The sequence below is a fragment of the Cuculus canorus genome, chromosome 3 (genome assembly GCF_017976375.1).
Source record: "Cuculus canorus isolate bCucCan1 chromosome 3, bCucCan1.pri, whole genome shotgun sequence".
NCBI classification, from domain to species: domain Eukaryota; kingdom Metazoa; phylum Chordata; class Aves; order Cuculiformes; family Cuculidae; genus Cuculus; species Cuculus canorus.
This window is the reverse complement of record NC_071403.1, coordinates 98377382-98400483: the sequence shown is the minus strand read 5'-3', so window position 1 is coordinate 98400483 and position 23102 is coordinate 98377382. Positions and strand designations below refer to the sequence as shown.

At 36.6% G+C, this 23102-nt stretch overlaps 1 long non-coding RNA gene across 1 annotated transcript; it reads right to left on the bottom strand.

Annotated features, from left to right (window-relative positions):
• Positions 1 to 1185: 1185 nt before the first annotated feature.
• LOC128851645 (uncharacterized) lies at positions 1186 to 5359 on the bottom strand. Its single transcript, XR_008449025.1, has 3 exons — positions 5234 to 5359; positions 2929 to 3097; positions 1186 to 2327 (listed from the first exon to the last, which is right to left on the bottom strand). It is a non-coding gene; the product is annotated as an uncharacterized LOC128851645 (long non-coding RNA).
• Positions 5360 to 23102: the final 17743 nt, after the last annotated feature.

The following is a 23102-nucleotide window of genomic DNA, read 5'->3' as shown; positions in this document are numbered from 1 at the left end:
TATTTCAAAATATTTAAAGTTTTATTATAATTATATTATAATTACATTAGTTGGACACGAAAATAGCTATTCAGAAGTCTAAAATCTCCAAAGGGCTTGAGAAAAATGGTTTGTTTAGGCTGGCGCAGGTGCTGTGATTCAGCACAGTAACACACAGGCTGCTCAAAGGCTCTATACCAAAGAATACGTGGCTCCCTTCCCAGTGACTCAAGCCAGATAAAGAAACTATAAAAATTAATAGAGCAATAAATCTCCACCCATTTTTAAAAAATATTTAACAGGAATTTCTCTTGTGATGAAACACTCTTGTGTCCAAAGAGGATACTGACACTTTCAGATTTACATGAAAGACTGAAGTTCCACAGCCAAGGGTTATATAACCCTAGAAATTAGGGCAGAAATTGGAAAAAAAAATTTAAAAAAATCCACAAGCCAATAGGACCTAACCAAAGCATATGAGTAGAACTTGGCAGTGTGAATGAGACAGTGAAAAACTGCTAAGAAATTCTTTTCCCCCACCCGTTTCACAGAAACAATTTCAGAATTTTGAAATAGCTTTCAGTTTTTTTAAATGCATTAAATTCAAATACAAAGGTCTCCATGCAAAGACTTTTTAAGCTAGCAGTAACAGGTTCAGAAGTTCATTTACTCCCCACACTCTCCACATCTCATTCTGTATTCCACAGCGATCCCTGAAGATAACACAGATCCTCACATGAAGGAGAGGTACAGCACAAGGAAAACAACAGACAAACATGTTTCTTGTCTCTCCAGTACCAAAATTAACTTCTTCAAGAGTAGCATAGACAGAATATACTTTGCAGAAATATATCATTCTAGCTTTTCCTAAAGAAAGTAAACTAAAAAGGACAGTGATGTTGTCATTACAGAAACGTTTCTAAACACCTTTGGGTCTTTTCTTGTAGCACCACATAGAAATCAGACCTGTGGTGAAATTCTTGTGAAGGAATTAAAATACCAGATTAATAGTCTTGCTATAGACATCTTAAGGCTAAATCACTGACAGAAGAAGCCATCAAAATGGTCACTGTTAAAACAGAGGAAAAAAATCAGCAGAAAGCAGTATCACCTTAGAAAATGTCCACAAGTCTCTCTTAGAGGTTTCTTTGCCTACAATCTAAGACATCCAACAAAAACTCAATTTTTTTTTTCCCACATGTTTGTATGCCCACATGTTTGGCAGGTAAGAGCCTCGCATGACAAAGCCATTTATCTGCCAGTTTTATTGGCAGACACAAACAGTTCTGAAAGACAACAAGAAGAAGATAAACAAAAATGTTGACATAGTGGGAGAGGAGGATTTCAGAAAGGTGACGCAATCACAGAATACATTTTAGGTTTTGGTTTCCTGAACTACCATGAAAAGCCTAAAGGTCATCTTGACTTTCATATTCTTAATACTGCAGAGTAAAAGTTATCTGTTGACTCTTTGAATTTGTTAGTTCAAACTCCTGCTACACAAGGTCCTTGTGTGGCTGTCATGAAGGATGGTCAGAAAGATTTGGCTATCCTAATAGGAAGCTTTCAAAACAAACAGGTAACAGTTAGGGATTTTAATCTCCTCGTAAAGTAGTATGATGTGACCATTCATGAATGCTAATAAACATAAGCTAGGAGCATAACTTTTAAAAATACTTACAAGGTGCTTGCAACAGAAACAAAGTTCATTAAGAAAGAAGGCACACTTCTTTCTCTAGGCCCCCACTGTTGCATGAATCAAGTTTAATCGCTAGCTCCTGGGAAATTACTATATCCACATGGAAATTTGTATTCAAAATGCCTTTGTTATAAACTAAAATTTCTTAAAGAGAGTTTGATGAATTAAAAACTCTCATTTGTTTATCAACACGAAAGACTGTCCTGACATTTTTGTCTCGAGCAGAAACACCACATGAGGCAGCGACTGCTCTACTCTCTCAAGCCACAGACATTCAGTATAAGGCAAACCTAGGACTTTTGTCAGGAATTCAAACACTTGAACAGAAATTAGGGGGTGGAGCTTCAAATGAGAGGGACTTGGTGAAAACGGACTGGATATCAGAAAACTTCTGAAGTTTAACAGGAAGTGAAAAGTTCTGCTGCTGGGGAAGCAGCACAGGTTGTATGAGTACTGGCTGAAAACAGCTTGGCAGTTAAAGCAAATGCCAATCTACAAGGCAACAGTGTACTTCCATCACAACTAAGGCAAACTGCATAACTGGGTACATTAGGAGGAACAGGGGCAGCACAGCAGGGGGATGATACTGTCTTCTTCTGCACAGCACCAATGAAGTTGCAGCTGATGAATTTCACCCAGCTTCCGACCCCTGCTCCAAAAAGGAAAAGGAGATTTTGGAAGAAAGACCAATAACAGGTTGCTAACATGGCTAGAAGCCTATAGCATGACATCTACAAGAGCAGCAAGGGAAAAAAAGCAGGTAGCTAGTGTGTGATCCAATAGCATACCACAAAGACATGAAGGAGACTTACAAAGGTGGTAGAGCCAAATTATTCTCAGTAGCAGCAGACAACGTAACAAGGTATAATGGCCACACGCTGAAGCCACTATTTTAGGAGAATCAGACTGGATATTAAGGGGAAAAATATAATCACCAGGTGGTAGTTTAGCACTGAAATAGGTTGCCCAGGGAAACTGTTGCCATCACCTGTGAAGATTTAAGACTAAGGCTAATCAAAACAATGACTGATCTGATGTTTATGTTTTGAGAAAGAAGTTGGACTTGATGACCTTCAAAGGTCCCAGGTAACCAATGCTTCTATAACTATGATAATTTATTCCTCTATCGGCTTGTTATTAGAGAACATGCAGCATGCAGAATAGTCATCAACAGGCAAAGAACAGCAATAACAACAAAGCCAACCATACTATTTCTGAATAATGGGCATCTTAGAAAAATTGGAGCATACCTCTGTAACAGCAATCAACTCATAAGAGCAGGTTGTTATTTGAAATTGGTATTCCTGAGAAAAACTCAATGCCTAAGTGCGTTGCTCTATAAGGTGCAGATGATCAATAATGAACATGTCATCCTCAATGAAATATATCATCCATTCACACACCATCCATAATGAAATCCTAAGAGTAATAAAAAAAAGAAAAAAACTCCCATGAAGCATTAAGTAGCTGCATGCACTCTAATGATATTTGTGTGTGCACTGTAGAGTATACTGTGTGCACTTTTAAGCAGAAACTTACAGCTAATTGAAAACTGAGTATGTACGATTGTCTGGACTTTTGAGAAAGATATCACATGTTTAAGACAGTAATCCTACAAAATGCTCCTCCCTCCACATATTTAAAATTCATTATGTTAATTCGATTCTACTGGTTATTGATGGGTACTTGGATGGACATACGACACTTCTGTACCAATCATAAGCAGCCCAGGTATCAGCATTCTGATATTGCTCAAGCATTGCTTTATTCTGCAAGTAATTATTCTGTTCAAATGATGTAATTGAATGAACTTGGTGAAAACCAGACTTAAAGAAAAAAATTTCAGATTTCTTATTTGCTTTTTTTTTTCTTTGAAACATTCTTTGACACAAATAAGTTAGTAGAAGAAACATAGAAAAGGTTTAGAATACATGGGAAAAAGTCTTTCCACAATTAGGGGAACTGTTCCAGGGATGAAAAATAAAAGGCGGACAACTCTTTGGACAGGTATCAGAAATAATAGTGCGTTCGACTTTTTGGATCTAGGAAGTCTAACTGATCAAAATCAGTGACTGTTCATTTTTTTCATATATACTGTGTTGTTAAAACTGAGAGATTTTGAGCTGCAGACAAAGGCATTAATATAAATTAGGGGGCATTTGATCGATCTTTATGGCCATGAGCATTCTGACCAAAAGAGCTACTGTCAGGTTTGTCACATTCACAAAAGTTCTATAGGATAAGAAACTACAAGGATTTCATAATCACAGAACACAAATGCTTGATTTGTTTGCAGCACCAGCACCTTCACATTTATTGGAACCAAGGACAAATGGAAGATATAGATCCACTAAGTCTCAGAAACATGACGCTTGATGCAAAAAACCAAACAAAAATAATTGCTTTTGTCTACATCAACTCAAGACTAAGCAGAACTAATTTTATTTTCCAACCACAAACTCTCCAACCATTTGACCAGTTGCATTATTCTCACAGTAAGAACACATGGAACAAGGAATGGCATTTATTAACATAAACTGATCAGAAAAATCTGTTAATACATCTTGATGGCTTTTATATCTCTTAAAAGTTACTTTGAACACTCCTTTTACCAATTTCTGTTACATGATTCTTTTAGAGATAAAACTGGTCAAGAAGCCATAGAGGTCTAACAGTCCAAACCTGGCTATAGAATAGAAACCTATAAAAATATCTTAAGTAATGTTGTTAAGTAGGAGAAATTACATACGGAAAATACAATTAATATCCACAGAAAGCAGACCTTTCTCCTCCTGTATAATTTTGGGGTGCATTGGAGCTGTTTCATTTATGTAGTCTAGAAAAACATATTTATACTACATCCTAATCCTTTATCTGAAAACCTGGATGCGTGCCCAAGGGAAAAGAAATCTGAATACAGGTTGTGTTGCATTTGCAGATGACACAGGGATACATGAGGTCACAGAAAACTCCATGGTAATCTTTGAAATTTAGGAGTTTGGTAAACTTCATTTAAAAAATAACAGCTTACCTGAAGTTGTGCACCAGACAAAGAAAACGGAAGGACATCTAGGGTATGCAACACATTATAAAAAAAAAAAAAAAAAAAAAAATCCCCCCAAAAAAACCAAAGACAAAATCCCCACATTTCACAGAGCTGCTAAGAAAAGAATTTTTTAAAAAACATCCGAAAAAGCCACTACACAAGTTAACCCCAACAAAAAATTACTTTCAAAAGCATAGGGAGAAAATAGCTATTAAACTGTGACTGGAGTATACCATCTTTCAAATTACAAAATTGAGTTAGGGAAAGCAGCACACTACAGAAAAATCACTGGTAGGAAACAGTGTCTTTTGATTCAGCATTCGTATACAACCATACTAAAATCAACCATTGTCAGCTGATACATGATTCTATATGGACATGCAACATCATGGGAGAAAAGCTGTGCAGATCCAGCATGTTTGCACTGTGTGGGTGAGAGACAGTCAATACTTTGTCTAGCAGAGTACCACAATCCAACAAGGTTTAGTATGCAGAAGATCAGTTCTCACCTAAAGGCTATACCAGCAACAAGTACAGATGATCAGCTGATGTCTGAGGCTGTGAAAGAAGGTGAAGTTGGCTGGTTTTAGAAAAATACTACTAGTAAATCCATACACTCAAAACTGTCAGATGGCCTGTGTCATATAAATTTAAGAAGTTACATCTGAAGCTAGTTTTATTGCCTTTTTTTTTTTTCAATGAAATATTTGGATATTCAAGCCCATTCCCACAGTTCTTGAAGATAAACAGCTCCTGATGACATTGTGGAGTTCTATTTTCAGAAAGCTTTATTTGTTTCCAAGTGGTTTAAAGCGCATCTGTTTACATAAATATTTAGATTTGTGAAAGCACATCCTGCTCAAGCTGGTCTGATAAACAGAAGTCAGCTGTTACTCCTTTTCCACTCCTGACTCCACTTGGAGCACTGCCTTTTCCCGAGCTCGCGTTTATAATGCAACCATTGTGCTTAGAACCAAGAGTTTATAAACACATACTTGAAAAATGTACTCTGGCTTTCCAGCGAAATATTTCAACGGCTCTTTTATCATCAAATTGCGCTACAGTTGGTATGGCTCAGTGCACTAAAAGTTTACACTTCTCCACAAGGCCTAACGCAGTATGCATATTGACAGGATTAGCAAATGTGGGAGGTGACCGGAAAGAGTGCACATTAGAGTTGAAGAGCCCAGTATTATCACTTCTATGGGAAAGAGTTATCTCTACAAACTAATTCAACTGATTGTAGAAGCAGGGTTTATGGATATTGGATGCAATACCTAAATCTAAGAAGGACTCATCTCTTTGACCTGCAGACCTGTTGTTATTCTTGCTTCGCATAGAAGAAAACTTAGAACAGAAAGATAAAGGAGAGAGAGAGGGTGGATATTCCTGCAATTTAAAGACTGGACTAAGAGTTAGAAAATCTGGATACAGCTTCCACATTTGCCACAGAGGTCTTGTGTGAGTCTGGAAAGGTCTTTTAGATCCTAAGCCAGAAATATACTCAGCACATCCCACTGACTGCAGTCTCTGGCAAGACATGAATTGTATGTGACATCCTAAATCTACTGAAAATTTTCCTGTTACTCTTGCCACTAGAATGAAGATTTCTTTTACCTCAGAAAAGACAGAAGAGATGTTCTTTCTGTTATACATATATATGCATATATGTAATTTTATAAGAATCAAGCTTTGTTTTCTACACAAAATTACACTGGACATTTTCTTTGTTGTTAGTAAATCAGTACCCAGCTATATGATCAAAATACCCCCAAAGTTACTGCTGCATTCTTATATATTCTTTTCATCAAACATATTCTAGTTATACTTTTCTATAAGCCAAATATCTGGAGGTAAGCAGTGTGGAAAATTTTGCAGTCCAGAAAATTTTGCAGTCCAATAAGTTGATTATTATAGAATGGTTTGGGATGAAAGGGACTTTAAAGATCACCTAGTTCCAGCCCCCCTGCCATGGGCAGGGAACACCTCCCACTAGATCAGGCTGCCCAAGGCCCCATCCAACCTGGCCTTGAACACCTCCAGGGATGGGGCATCCACAGCTGGGCAATCTGTGCCAGTGCCTCGCCACCCTCATCATGAAGAATTTCTTCTCAATATCTAATCTAAATCTTCCCCCTTCCAATTAAAAGCCATTCCCCTTAGTCTTATCACTACATGCCCTTGTAAAAAGTCCCTCCCCAGCTTTCTTGTAGGCCCCCTTCGGATACTGGAAAGTTGCTGTAAGTTCTCAATGGAGCCTCCTCTTCTCCAGGCTGAACAATCCCAACTCTTTCAGCCTGTCCTCATATGGAGGTCCTCCAGCCCTCTGATCATCCTGGTAGCCCTCCTCTGGACCCACTCCAACAGTTTCATATCCTTCTTATGTTGAGGATTCCAGAGCTGGACACAATACTCCAGATGAGGTCTCAGAAAAGCAGAGAAGAGGGAGAGAATCACCTCCCTTGACGTGCTGGCCACGCTTCTTTTGATGCAGCCCAGGATACAGTTGGCCTTCTGGGCTGTGAGTGCACATTGCCAGCCAATGTCAAGCTTCCCATCAATCAGCACCCCCAAGTCCTTCTCTGCAGGGCTGCTCTCAGTCACATCATCCCCATCCTGTATTAAAACCATGGATTGCCCAGACCCAAGTGTAGGACCTTGCACTCAGCCTTATTGAACTTCATGAGGTTCACACAGGCCCACTTCTCCAGCTTGTCCAGGTCTTTCTGGACGATATCCTATCCTTCTGGTGTGGCAACTGCACCACTCATCTGCATTGGTGTCATCTGCAAACTTGCTGAGGGTGCACTCAACCTCACTGTCTATATCATTGATGAAGATATTAAACAGCACTGGTCCCAGTCCGGACTCCCGAGGGACACCACTCATCACGATCTCCATCTGGACATCGAGCCATTGACCACTACTCTCTGAATACGACCACCCAACCAATTTCATATCCACCAAGCAATCCACCCATCAAACACACATCTCTCCAATACAGAGAGAAGGATGTTGCAGAGGACCATGTCAAAGGCTTTACAGAAGTCCACATAGATCACATCCACTCTTTCTCCTGTGTCCAGTGATGTGGTCACCCCATCATAGAAAGCCAGAAGGTCATAAAGGACTTGCCTTTGGTGAAGTCATGCTGGCTGTCTCAAATCACCTCCCTGTCCTCCATGCGCTTTAGCATAGCTTCTAAGAGGATCTATTCCATGATCTTCCCAGGTGAGGCTGACAGGTCCCAGGGTCATCATTTCTATTCTTTTTAAAAATGGGCATAATGTTACCCTTCTTCCAGTCACCAGGGGCTTCCTTCCCCTGACTGCCATGACTTTTCAAATATCATGGAAAGTGGTTGGTGACCACAACAGTCAATTTCCTCAGGACTGTGGGATGCATCTCCTCAGGTCCCATAGACTTATTCAGGTTTCTGAGGTGGTCACAAACCTGATTCTCCCCCAGAGTGGAAGGGGCTTTAACCCCCTTGTCTCCATCTTGTCCATTTATCCAGGAGGGTTGAGGAAAGTGGTTGCCAGTGAAGACTGAGGCAAAAATTGAGTACCTCAGCCTGAAATGCTTCTCACACTCTAGTTTTTACTTATTTAAAATTAACATCATTATAAAAAAGTTTTGCATTAGAAACAGACACTTGAAAATTAGGTAGGCTATAAGCATCATTCATGCTTTTGACATCAGAACCCCAGATTCTGCAGGAAAAGTAAAATTTATATGTGTACCTAACTCAATCTTTTCAAAAAATCTCATTTTTAGATTACACTTTATTACTATCAATAAAATCCCTGAAACTAGTCATTGTTGGCCTAAGTCAGGTCTCACTGAAGTCAGCAATGGATGAGTCTAATTAGTGACTTAGTTTAAATACCTTCTTCAGTTACTTCTCTGAAGCAATGTCTCAATTGTCCCTCTATGCTGACTATGGACTTCGAGCATATGTACCAGATCTGTTTCAGCTGATGTTAAACACCACCCACATGGTGTTTAATACATGTCAAAATGCACAAACTATACCTTCTGCTTTATTCTACAATTCAGCTTCTACTGGCCCTCAGTATTTCTCAACGAAGATACTAGCAATAAGACTTTGGGGCTTTGTTTCTGACATAGTCAATACAGAACTAAATTAATGGTCTGGTTATCTTTCTGTTTTTGAACAGTTACATATACAACTAAATGAGAAGGGGGGGGAGGACACACACATTTCCAAACTCATCCTTTACATTTTCAACAAACTTTTTTTTCAATTCATAACCCATTCTTCAAACCTCTCATCCTCCCAAAGAGCCACTGCTAGCACTGGAACCAGGATAATAATATTATTAAGAAAATCCAAAACAAATCAGTATCTTCCTGCAATTTAAAAATAATCTTAGAAGGGACAGAAATATGCACATGGAAACCTTTAAACATAAGTCTTACAGAGAAGGCTAAATCCTGTGACTGGCTCTAGCTGGTTTCTATCACTCCAGCAGGATGTGAAAGCAGTTGCTAGACCTATCAAATATTTCTCTGTAAGAGGCATTTTTGAGCAGCGTACAGTCATCAAAATATTGCTTATACAATTCACCTCCGCACTTCTCCACAGACAGCATGTTGCTGAAGAAAAACGTGTATGATAAAGAGATCTTTTTTTTCCTCTCCAATAACTGACTGAATGTCCAGTCTAACATAGGAGAAATCAATAAACGTCCTAAGCTGAGCAGCACCAAAACATCCCAGGATGGAGCCCTGTTTTGCTACGGGAAAAGCCAAAATAAAAGGAAGATAGTTTGAAAAAAAACAAGCATTCAGGCAGTTTCCACATATGTCATCATAAAGACTTGAGATTTATGCCACTGTGGCCATTCAAAAGTGACTTGACTTTAGGCTGAAAATAATTTGTACCATCTCCCAGACATACCAAAGTCACAATGTGCCAGATGTCCCCAGAAGGCTGTAGTAAAAAGCAACAATAGCAGCTATTAGCAACAGGTCACAATAAGGACTCATGTGAAAGATCAGGAAGGAAGAAATGTAAAAAAGTGGAAAGAGCAGACATAACTGGAGCTGCTGCATCTCTATTCGCTTTTCACCTCTAGTTTGTCCACATCATTACACACACAAAATAAAAGAAAAAAAAAAAAAGAAAAAAGAAAAAGGATAGGATGTAAGGCAAGAATGTACATTACAAGAACTAATCTAAGTCAGGGAATTTCCTTCTTAATATGTCGAGACCTGGGTCAGTTTTAACGCTTCTTTGGAAAGTATTTCACTTCAGGTCAAACTCTATATTTCACAACCAAAGTATTTACAGACATCTTGATATCCAGAATCCTATTATTTGGTAATAAGTTTTCTTTTAAGTGAATATTTTATTTCAAAGCATTATGTGCATGCATGGTGATATTTTCATTCCTAGAGGTAGATAATTTCATTTACCGATCAGAGACTTTCCTTCCCCCCAACTCCCTCTCAGTTTTCGGAATCAATGTTAAGAGAGAAATGTGTCTTATAAAAGAAAGAAATCTCAGTCAGCATTTGAAGGCACTATTGGGAATCTCCTGATGAGTTCCAGATGTTTAGTCACTGGTGCACCAATGCTTGCACCATGGAAAATCTTTTGAGGTGCTTGCAGTTTCATGCATTGTAGCACAACAGGGGTCATAAAGCCGTTTCCATGAAAGAAGGCCACACTTCACCAAAGGCATGTAAACAAGAGAATACACAGTGTAGCTGCAATCATGGCATAAGTAAAAAAAAAACCAAGTGTAATACCACTGCTATGTGTTCATACAAAGTGTGCTGGGTGAGAATCATACAATCATGGACACACTGAATTATACAGAGTCCTGCAGAGTCAGGTAGAATAGTTCATATTTGGCAGATGAGGAGCCTGGGACAGGTCAACTTTTTCAAAGACAGCCTACCCTGAGATGCTCGCCAGCTTGAGCTTCGATTTGTATTTCAGAGGCAAAACTGACTGTAGAGTGAAATATTAGTTTGAAACACAATGTATTGTATACTTCAGAGCCGGTGACGTGAACCATGACTTATACTACAACTTATACCATATTCAAGACAACTGACAGTTTCTGGACCATCTCTAAACCACCTAACTCCCTCCAAAAAAAACTGGTCTGAAAATTCAGACAGGTACAAAGTCAAATGACAGATCAAAAATTAAAGGATATTTACTTCACTATATAAATACTGTGAAATTCCAAGTTATTTAAACAAAGATGGTGCCAGAGTTTGAATAAACATTCCCAATATTTTCACTTATTTTGCCAGCTCCTAAATGTCATCCCTAAAATGCAATGGTCAGTACTTACAGTGTTTAGATCCTTCAGGTTAAAACCATAAGCTACATTTATCATTAGTTAATATTCTTGAACCTTTTTCTTACTGTCCAAAGAATTTAAATAAATGAATAATTAAAAAGTTGTAAGTGAATAATGTTATGGTTAAGTTTAGGATTTTTTCTAAAAGTATATATAAAAAGCACAAAAGGAGAAAAAAAACAAATCTATGTGTGGTGTAACTACTAAGTAACATTTTGGTTTTAAAAGAAAAGTTATTACTTGTTATAAAAATCAGATATAAAATTATGGGTAAGAAGCACATATACTTAGAAGAAAACAAAACTCGGAGAGAATACTCCAAATTCTGATATCTACAGTTCTTATCTAAAAGGAAAGTATTCATCTGAAATGTTTCAGTTGCTTTTTTTTTTGTTTATGCTCCAACTGTGCTTGTTTCTCTATTGCTAAGCTATAAATCTTTTTAAAATCAGAAACAGCCTTTTTGCATTGATAGTTGGAATGGCTAAACACAGTAACAACAATCTGCAACCCCAAAACTCTTGAAGATGCATATAGGCTAAACTAACATAAAATTCAGTATAGGCCAGCAACTGATCATTCCACGTTTCAATGTAAATTTACTATTTATAAAGCTTGCTGCACCTCAGATCTCCCAAAACATATGTCGAATTCCAAATCTGAGTTTTCCACATACTGCTGTTTATTACGCTTTAAGTATGTACTTTACCAAGAATCATCCCATCTTTTTAAAATGTTATTTTTTTCTGAACTCTAGCAGATTTTAAACTTTTTTTTTTCTTTTTTAAAAAAACACCTCTCCACATTTTTAAGTTCTTGGTTGTGGGTTTGGGTTTTTTTTTCTGATTTATTTCAGCAGTATGCATGTGTTTGATAAAAGAAAACATAGTATACAATTGGAAATTAAACTCTATGATTCGATCCTGGTCAGGACACTGCCAGGTAGCTAAAGACACTTCTGAGGGTAAATGGGAACATCAATGAAATGGAATTGCTCAAAAGCATATGGATATTTCTATCAAGTATTATCTCCTGAAGACACAATCTCACATAAACTGCAAGTCATCTGCATGCTCTGAACAACTATTTTAATTACATGGGCCCTGAAGTACAGGAAAAGCGATTCTTGAATAATACACCATTCAAGCATGTCTGTATGAAGAGAAAAGAAAATAGCAAAGATCAAAGAATAATTTGTTTTGTTTTCATTATTCTACATATTTCTTAGCAGATTCATAAAAAATCAGTATAGTTTATTTTCATTTTAGGACTATTTGTACCTGTTTGGTCCTTGCTTAAAAACAAACAACAGAGAATGTGTATCTGTTTAATTTAAAAAAGAAAAAAAAATCAGATATCTGTGTTTCTCAGTATAGACTTAAAACACCGGTGGCATTCTTCATAATTTAGACCTACTTGACTGATCTAATCACACAATACATATTTCTAAGGGCACTCAATAAAAGTCAGTACCTAAACCATGTCAGTTCCTTTGAAATAATTTTTAATGGTGGTTAAAACTTTGTGCTGTTGGGATTTTATAAGCAGGAGAGAGGGAGTAATATATACAACAGAGTTATCAACATCCTTGAATAAAAGCAAGATAACTATTTCACCGTCTGAATTATTCTGCTCATTAAAGTCCAGAAACCTCAGTCAATATCTTACCTACTCATCTAAATTCCCTCTTGTACCACCAACCAGTTTCAGTTCAGACGCATCCATCATCAGGCCAACAAATTCCATTTCAATAAATTTCTCGGATTAAATTTACAGAGGGCAATCAGTAATTTTAAGTGCATCAGCTTTTATTTGCTCAGATTCTGCAGAAAAAAACCCTTCATTTTTACAATGTGCTGAGCATCTATACAGTAACAATTGAATCCCTGCTTAATACTGGGACTAACAAACTTCAGACATGTACAAGTTAAGTCACTTACGGGATCTGAGATAAATTTTCCTCTGCAAATATATATACAAATATTGAAGAGAAATAGATTTTTCAGAAAAAGACAGAAAAAACCATCTTTGAATGTAGATAATCCGCTTTTACTCTGTATTTGGCTGCAGTTTCACAAGAAGTCTTTTTTTACGTTTTGTTTTAGGATTATATTTTAACTGTGATCTCTTCCTTGTTCTATAAGGAAACCATAACCAATTGTACCGGATTCATTGAATAATGGAATAACCAGATTCGACAATCAAATCAACACAGTGCTTCTTCTAAAACTCTCCCTCCAAACAGGATGCTTCTAGCAATATCTGCTAACTCTCGTGATCTCATCAGAAGTTTTTCTTAAATAAGACACTTTGGGAATGTTAGGAATTGTGGTTGCAATGTTGATATGATCTGAATCTGTAACAAGATTGTTCAATGTCATTAAATTCCTGTGACATACATGACTAGTTGTTCTAATTATCCACCTTCTTATGACCCAAATACATTCAAAGCAGTATTTAACTCAGTACTTCCCCACTGATTTTTTTCCCCACTATATGACTTTATCAACAATTCCAATATCGGGATACAACATCATGTCATGTCCAATACTTAAATGGGGACCTAAACCAGTTTACATTGTTCACTATTACATATTTGAAGCAATACTGCTTATCCTGATTCAAACAGGACATAAATACATAAAGACATAAAGACATGCATCAATCACATGCTTAAGACAGGCTAATGCAGTACCTTCGAATAAGTGATTCACACAAAACAGCAAGTTTCTGATTCATTGTAAGGTTTCAAGAATGTTTCAGAATTCTCAGATGTTCCTGTGGGTAACCGCAATATGCCTGGGGAAACCATACAGCAGTCAATTAATTCAAACTACTAGCACTTTTAAAGGTAATATTTTCACAAGAAAGAAGCATCAAAACATTAGGAAAGCATACCTTTTCTTCACAACTATTGACCTAAGAAGAAAAAAAATTAAACTGCCTCCCGAGACTAATTTTTTTGTGTCTTTTTTCTTTAAGTAATCACTAAAAAAAAAATTTAATTTTCAACCATCAAAATGTTTATGAATTATTAGTTTCATGTATTTATTGGTTTTTTCTTTCACACTGTGCATATGAGAAGGTAAATCACATGCTGTGATTTCTACTCTGGCTTAGCATCAGCTACTTTTTCTGGTTTTAGGGGAGGAGGTGGACAGGAGGAGCAAAAAAAGCAAATTCTCCAACATATTAACTCCAAACAATAACAGTGTTGTAACTGAGGGAAGTTTTATATCAAATGAACTAAAACTTACAGTCTGACTTATTTTTTCATGAAAGTTATGGTCACCTTTTCAGCCCAAATTTGCATTCATAAAAATAGTATCCAATACTTCTTCCCTGCTAAATCCAAGATTCTAGTTGAATTCCATTCAAATATCCACAAAGAACTTTAAATATAATCGTATTTGCCTTATATCAGTTGTCACAAATTATAATTACAAGAGATAGCTATTAAAAGATACCTAAAGGAAGAAGTAAATCATTCTAAAGGATATGTTACATAATGTATACTGAGGAATGTTTTCTGATAATCTTGCCTGAAAAGGTTTCTTTTTCCTGTATCTCTTTCTTCTACAGTTGCTACATTTTTATTATTAATTGCTCCTCCCTTCTCTCTCTGTAACCATTTGACCCTCTTCTTGGCATTTCAATTAGTAATTCTCATTTATTCAAGGGTGATTTTGTTTTAAGTGTACTGCAGTACATTCATCACATAACAGATTTAAGTACACGTTCATCTCACAGATGTCATCCTTGATGTGAATTTATTGGTTGTTTTTGTTACTCATCATTGCGGTTGTCCTCCCTCATACATGCCGTTCTCCTTCTTTTTACCTTGGGGAGATTCCCAAGGCAGATGTGACGGGTAGGGCTCCCTCCTCCCCCAGCCCCAATGCATTGTAAAGCAGATTGCAACACACCACTAACCTCCACTGACAGTATTTCTTGCAGAGAAGTGACAGGGAAAAATTCTTCTGGTCTCGTAATTTCAAGTACTACCACTGAGCTGAGATACAACTCAAGACAGAGACCAGGAATTTATGAAAAAAGTTGTACCTTGGACTTAATTCTGTCCTCACCATTCAAGACCTCAGAGAAAGGCTGCATGGTAAAGATAGAGTTAACTGCATTGACATATTTCACTGTGAAAGCAAAATTTGGCACTTCAGAAAAAAGAAAGCTGACACATTACAACAGTATCAGCTCACAGCACATAGGCCAAGGCTACGTCTAAAATTTCCATTACAAAATTACTTAACTTTACTTCCAAGACAAAGCAAACTTTTCAAGCACGGTTGGTACTGAATTCTTGAGACCATGAATGTACTTTGATGTGAAGGTTTTTCAACAAATGTAAGTAGGATTCAACATTAAGTAAATGAACAGGCCTAGAAGATAAGGATGTTACTACCTCTTCTTAAGGATAAAAAGGCAAAACTAAGCCAGCTGAGTTTAAGTACTAGGTACACATTTTTCTTTATAAATACTGTAAGGATATATTTGGTTGAAATTACACACACGCATCCACATTTTGAACAAGCTATTGTAGTATTCATATCCATATTAACCTCACAGCATTATTTGAATGATACATTACAGGTACCCTGTCAAATATGTTTGTTCTTTTCCTTAGTAATGCTTACAGGCTATTTACAGAATTGAGATCTGCACTCAGTATTGTTACATAACAGATATAAATGGTATATTTGAAATTATCTTATAAGTAATGTTTTGCAGGTGTTGCGATGTATTACCTCCTTGAATATTGCCTAGTCTTTAACAGCAATGCTGGTTATTGTCCTACCAATTTGTTTATAGTAAACTTCTGGAAAATGAAATATTGTAAATCCCATGGTATGAAACTGAGGCCAGTAATGCTTATGAAATTTATTGGGAGTTTATCTTGGAAAGCCAATGTTAGCACCTTTCCTGTCACTAGCAGTGTAACTGTATTGCAGCAAAGCCTAAGAGTATCAGTTACTAATGAATATCTTGGCTTGCCAAGTGCTTTACTAATAAAAGGATTGCAAATTCTGCCAAATAACAAGTATTAATGTAAACTGACAACAACAGAGTTACACTTTAAAGATATGCTATCTGATCTGGAAATAAGCATATTTTCATACGTATTTAGAATCAGAACTATCATACTTTTCTATTGATTTGAGGGGACTATCAACTGAGATACTTCCCCAAGCCCCTTTTGTGGATTTCAGGTCTCTCAACTTCAGCCAAACCTATATTCAATCTTCACGAAAATGCCTTTAAATTATTGTACGAGTGTAAGTCTGTTTTGCTTATTGCTAATGAATAACCAACTTGAGAAAACTGCTGGAGAGACAGGAATAAGGAAAGTAGGCGTTAGAAAGTTAGAACCAAGAATAATTTCACATTTCATCATATGTTACGTAGATGAAAACATAGTGTAAATCTAATACTCTCTTATTCCTGTATTTTTGCAATACATATTTAAAATACGGGAGGTCCTCATTTTCCAATAATTCTTCATAGAAGACCTGATATCATCTCTGTTTAGAGAACTGCCCACTTGAGCAAACACTTACATCCGGCAAAAGTTTACCGTTCAGAAAGTCTTCATGGCTAATGTGAGGAAAGCTTTTACAAACCTAGTAAAGACAGAAAAATACTATTTTCCCCATGAAAGATTAAATATAACTTTTCCCCAAAAAGAAGCAAATCTATGAATTCAACAAGAGTTTACTTTTCTCATTAATGAACTGTAGGTCACGCATTGTTTCCACTAAAATACATTCTTGGCATTTTTAAGTTGTGATACCAGCAAAGTGTAATGAGTTAGGGTAGTAAAAGAATAGACAATTAATGTTGGATGGAGGAACATTTGGATATGAAGAATTATTCTACTAATGAGTAATACCTGAGAAGTAAATAATAGACACAGGATGTTGTATATTTTCTATAGTTCTGATTACAACAGTTCTTTTAAAAATCTAAACCAAAAAATATTCAGCCATTCCTAACAAATATTAGGTCTTTACAAGAAAATAAATGGAATGTGCTTGGTTTTTTTTATTTTCCTTAAATCAGAGTGAACATTTTCCTGCTATTCAATAATCCTTGTTCACCCACTGTTTGCCTTAAGCAACCTCCTATCACACACAGAACAACTGCATAGATTTAAAGGGAATGTATCAGAATAAAGGGTAGAAACAGGCAGTCTTCCGTTAAAAGGACATTTGTAAATAGCAATAATACTGTAATAATGTTATATGTAAATTGAAGTTATACTTTCAAGGGGATGCTACACAAAAATATCACTGTACTATCTAAATATCAATAAGTATCTTATAAATCACTAAAAATATGATAGCTTGATGAATTCTAACTGGTTACCTGACTGCCCTTTTATCTACCCTCACATGCTAAAAATTATACACTTCCAGGGCAAAATATCAATTTACTTCTTTTCAAAAGACAGCTCTAGTGCAGTTTAGAGTATAAATATGTGAATTTGTCAGTAAGATGATTATTTTTTTCTAGACAAGTTAAATTATCCCCTGCTGCAGCATAATTACACTATGTAACTCAATAAAAATAAATGTAGAAGGAACTCAACACAATAATTTTAATTTCCCTATTCTCATGTCACTAACACTCCCCAATCTTAAATAAGTACAGAAAGCCCCAACTCAGTACCACCACACTAGTAATTACTTACTTGGTACTCCCTATTTAGTGTTCACCTAAGTCTATGCTTAGGACTGTGGCACACAAGTTTTTCAAACATCAGATTTCAGTCTCTACCCTTTCTTCCTGTACATAAAGATGTACACACACACACTTTTCATTATCGCTTCTTTAAAGGAGAGTGAATCTGAATTTTAAAAAGTCCCAAGCAGCTTCATGTTAGGATAAGAGCTGATTCAGTTTCCTTTTGACCTCTGGAGACTATATTCCTGTAAGATCAAGAAATTTAACTCCTTTATTCACTCTCGAGCCCCCATTTTCTTCACACTGTATGTAACACTGGTTGTCTCTAAGCTCCCTTCTGTGGTAAGAATAAAGAAGAAAACCTGGAACCTGCTAACATCGTTCACTCAAGACTCCTGATATCTGGGACCTGTTAAGGTGGTTCAGTCTCCTCAAAGCAAAGTTTGGAGCTAGACTACACCACATTTCAGTCCCATACCTGGGTCAGTCATTCAACAGTTCCTGTGTAGTCTTGTCCCTTCAAACACAAGTCACTCGTGATATGCATCACAAATCCTCGACATTTTAAAAAGCCAGAACTTTTTCAAAATGCAAGATATTATTTCCATTATGCAGGCACTTTAAAAATAACTATAATTGTGTCTTCGGTCAGTAGAGACCTTAATGGAAATCCACGCTGAGTTTCACCTGGCAGTAAAACTGCAGCCAATCTAATGGGGAGGACTAGCCTTAGCAATAGCTGTTGCTTTCCAGGGGACACCTCCTTTAGCACTATGGCAGTCAATCAGTTTCAAAATATAAGAATTTACACTATAAACACGAAGGCATATAAGTAGACATTGAAGGCATTTCTGGAATATGAATGGACACATCTAATTCTATGCTTGATCTCTGTAGAGTTATGAGTAATATATAATTTAGAAAAAAAATTTAGTTGTTGACTTTGTATGTTTCTTGCACATTTTTCATTTCGCTTGGTTAATAAAGCGCATGCAGTATCATATACAAATTCTACAAATCATTGTTGAAGTCCCAGTTCTGAGATATTTTCAGGTTCTGACCTCTATGAACAGAGATTATTTTGAGTAGAAAACGTAACTTCTACTTCACAATAATGCTTTCGCCCTAAGAGTGCTTATGCTTTGAGGTAAAATATAGCCCCAAGTGAGAGTACTGGCAAAACTCCAAATTGTTTCAGCAGGCTTTGCACTACACTTCAAATTCAAATGAAAAAAATTTTTTGTAACTAGACTTCAAAATATAATTTTTTGCATGCTATTCAGAGATTTCATTAACCTTGCCGATTAGTAAGTTTTATTATTCTTATGGGAATTTAGACTCATTACCTGAAGCCTTTGGCAGATAGGTTTGTACACGTTCAAGTTAGTTAGCTCATATTTAAGGCCGTTCTAGCCACAGCTCTCTCCTGTGTGTTTACTTGATCAAGCAGAGTTAAAAATACATGATTAACTGTAAAACAAACAAACAAACAAAAATAAAACCTCACTCTTTTAAATAAGATGATAAAATACCTGGAAGCAATGAGGAAAATTATATAGTGGAGAGAGAGTACGGAAAATAAATATCTTCACAACATAAAAATATTCAGTCTTGCGAGACGCCCTGATAGACCATTTGGTTCTATCTATATCTGTGTTAGCAAGCTAAGCAAAACAAGGACATATTTTTTAGCCCTAAGGGCCAACTGGCATAGTCAGGCCACACACATACTATAACATCTTTTAGACTCTAAACTAGGATTGGAACAGGCAAGCTACCTTGCCCACAAACAGGACTCAGCCCTTGCCCAGGACTGGCAAATGTTACCAGATCAGCTGTGTTACCAACAGGTAAATTACACATGTGATTGTCATAAATAATCACAACCAGAAAAACATTAGCTGCCAAGCAAAGAGCCACATGAATGCTTCTTTTTGCAAGTGTGACACCAACAGAGCCCACAACACAGTGGAATATACATAACTAAAGAAACTGATAACCTAGTCCATGAAAACTAATAAACCACAGCGTATCACTGCCATAGAAACTGGGTAGATAAGAGTAAAAAGCAATAAAGCCTTCCAATTTTAAAAACAAGCCATTTGAAAGACTGGTAGATGCATAGCTCTGACAGTACAATATTAAGGGAATCAGTGCACTGAGCAGAGTGCAAAAGTTGAGATAATTTTGTTGACATAAAAACAGAATCCAAAAGAACACATAATATACTATTATATCTCTGGCTTTAAACCTCAACTCAGCATAAATTATTTCAGGAATGTTTTGCACAGTCTCTTTTTATATCTCCAGAGCAAAATCTACTTTATTTGCACGGCCCTGGAACAAGTCTGTTATTTTTCACATTTTATCATTTTTGAACCAATACACTACAACACAGCTTTCTTATCTTTTAGCCTGCACTCCCCTCCCCCTTAAGGCAAAAAAAAAAAAAAACACTGCACCACTTGTAAAAGGAGAGAGACAGGCTACAGTGGAAAACTCCATTCACTGAGGACAGGGGTTTGCGTCTCCAAAGGAAAATAAAAACAGAAGTTAAAGACGGTGGTTAAGCTCCCACACATGCTATAGCAATATTCCATAGCTCAGCCAACTTCTTTAATGCAGCAAACTGTCAAAAGGCAAAGTTGTGAATGTAAAAGAGGAACTTCAATTTTAAAGAAATAAAAAAAAAAGGGTTGTGATGCAAAAAGAAGGCTTCACCACCAAAATTAAAAGCATTGATGATGTAATTATGGAAGAACACCACTCTACCCACCTGACATTGATCATGGATCTATCAACAGGATTATACACAACTGACATGCTGCAGCAGGAATGCAAGATGAGATTTACACATAACCTAATTTGATTTCAGCAACACTAAAAACAACAACAAAAACTCAAAATACAGACTGCTTTCCACACATATATTTTATACATACTAAAGAACGAAAAGTGCAGTTCATGGAGTAATTTAAATGTGTATCCATAACGAACAGGAACAAATCAGGTCCAGAAAGGCTCAGATGTGGCCTTTAAGTTTAATTTTTTAACTTAAGGACAGTGAATAAAAAGGTTTTCATCACAATCTCCATTTTTAGGTTCAGAGAATAAAAATGCAATACTCACACTTGGAGAAGGGCAGAAGTGGTTTCAATTGCTAAACACTGTGATAACAGTCCAGCTTTAGAACAAGACTAAGATGAGACACAACAGGTGGATGCAAGAAGGAAAGTAATGAACATTATTGCTGGTGGAGTTTCTTAATATTTCAAATTTCCTAAGGTCCCAATCTCAAAAACAAGTAAAGTGCCAACAAAATATGCTGCTGATGCAAAACTAGAAGACATTGGTAGCATATAAGAGATGGAGGCTGTATAGAGAAATAACCAATAATCACAGAACAGGAGTAGACAGATTGACCTCAGTAGTTCAGAATTCAAGTTGGAGTTAGAGAGAAATGTCTGGATCTTAAAACCTCTGATGCCGTCCCATAAGATGTCAGGATTAGAAAGTGTTTATGACAGGTATCTATGTGCATCAATATCAGCTCCAAGAAACACAAAGATCTTAATGTTTCAGAACAGAAACAGAAAATATTCACAGTTTCCAAGATATTCATGACACTCATGTAGGTAGCTAAATAATGACCAGTCACGTTCAGAGACTGCTTCAGAATAGGATTATTTTAGAGAAAGATTTCATGATCCTCCAGAAAGCAACAAAATTTTATGAAAGACGCTTGGAAGAGATAGGATTGCTACCTGTAAATTCATTGTGGGAGAAGACACAAGCCAGGAAGGAAAAAAGTTGTCTAAGGTAAAGGAAAACACCACCAGAATAAATGGATAAAGAATGGCCATGTATATACTCAGGTTAGAAATCAGAAATACATTTCTAATGAGAAGAAGAATTTGTCTTTCTTAAGACACCTGTCCAAAAACTGTCTGGAGAAACTGACGACTTTTCCAGATGAAGCTGTATCAGTTTGTATCACATAAATTGCATTTGTGAGAGTAAATATCCAGACATCTAGCTTTGTCTTTCTGTAACTTCCATGTATGTTGAATTTTGTTACTTTAGTGACTATACAGGACAGCAAACCAAGTCAAAATAATATGAAAATGTAGCCAGAGCAGACAGAGAACATGTTATCCTGCTGTGTTCACGTGAAACACTTTGGAGCACAAACTACACAGAAACAGTAGACAGGTAATTCTTTATGTGCTGCTTCTCAGTGCAGATCAAACATGCTTTCTTTATGAAGATACCTGCAATGCCAGCAATATTCTGGCTGGAAAGAGTCCCACAGTAACGGGTGCCAAGGAGATAAGGAAATAACATGATTTATCCCACTTGCTGCCAGACCAGCTCAAAGTTCTCTGCCCATGCTGCTTGACCCTCTAGGGTACTTTCACAGCAATGACAGTTGTCTGTACACCAGTAATGAACAGTTTATAAATTCAGCCTTGAGCACTGCTCTTCTCTACATCTGTTTTCCCTTATCTCCCTGTTGATATATTTCTGTCTTATTCACTTTCACTCTAAACTGTCATACATATCCTTTAAGAGGCTGACCCCAAGCAGCACATCGTTCTTCAGATACATAAGCAGAAAGTTACTTCCCCTGCAATGCAACTAACTGAAAGACCTTAAAAAGACAAACAAAACCTAGCGTTTCTATCCATATTTGTCTGTGGCTTTGCACATCAAACAAACAAGCACAAACAACAAAGACCAGCTAAAAGAAATCAGACGTCCTATAGAACTTGGTATATCTTCCCAAAATGTTTAGGTTGCACTATATCATAATTATTTTTGATTCTCTGTTACAATTTCAAAATAGTTAAGGAAATTAACTCAGTAAAGAGTAGTTCTTTCTAATTTGTAAAATCAAGTCATCTTCATACCACACCAGCCAGTGTGCAAAACTGGATTATTCAGTGAAATCCAAATAACTCCTTTTCCCTTTCCCAGAATATAATGTCACTAAAAAAACTTAAGGTATCCAGGTTTATTCAATGCGTTACATTCCCATATGCTGCACTAGAGATGATGTTTGGTAAACTAAGGTTCAAACATGGGACACTCATCCCACATCTGAGTCATTCTCCTGAAGCCAATTCCTCTGAGGGTCTACGAGGGTGAGTACAAGTTAGACAATCAGACCAATTATTAATCAATGGGGATATTCTTTATCATGTGATTCAGTCATGAGACATGACTTAAGACTTTGCAGCAATAATAAACATCAGTCACAGTAATTTTGTCAAAGGCAGAAGGAAGATATCTGACCTTGCTAACTTTGGAATGGATGTGTGATGTTTTAGCCAATGTG